We start from the raw sequence: 302 nt of genomic DNA on the forward strand, positions 1-302 counted from the left end.
GCCAACGCAACAAGAGTTAGCAGCGAGGTCCCCGTGAGCCCCACCCATGACGTGCCCACAGTGTTGCCCACTGGAACTTTCTGCGGCCCCCACCACTCAGCCCTTCCCAGCACTTCTCCCATGTGCCCCGAGCCTCCTTCTCCCTCAGCACGGGCTCAGACCTCAGGTCTGACACTTCCCTGCCTTGTGTCTTTTGCTAAATATGACCTTTCTACATTAATAAAAGATGATTTGGAGTTGTGCTCTCTAAAAAAAGTTTAATATAAAAGAGAAATAAAGGGAAATTTAGCAAAGGAATATAT

Source organism: Mandrillus leucophaeus, unplaced genomic scaffold (genome assembly GCF_000951045.1).
Source record: "Mandrillus leucophaeus isolate KB7577 unplaced genomic scaffold, Mleu.le_1.0 Scaffold2311, whole genome shotgun sequence".
NCBI lineage: Eukaryota > Metazoa > Chordata > Mammalia > Primates > Cercopithecidae > Mandrillus > Mandrillus leucophaeus.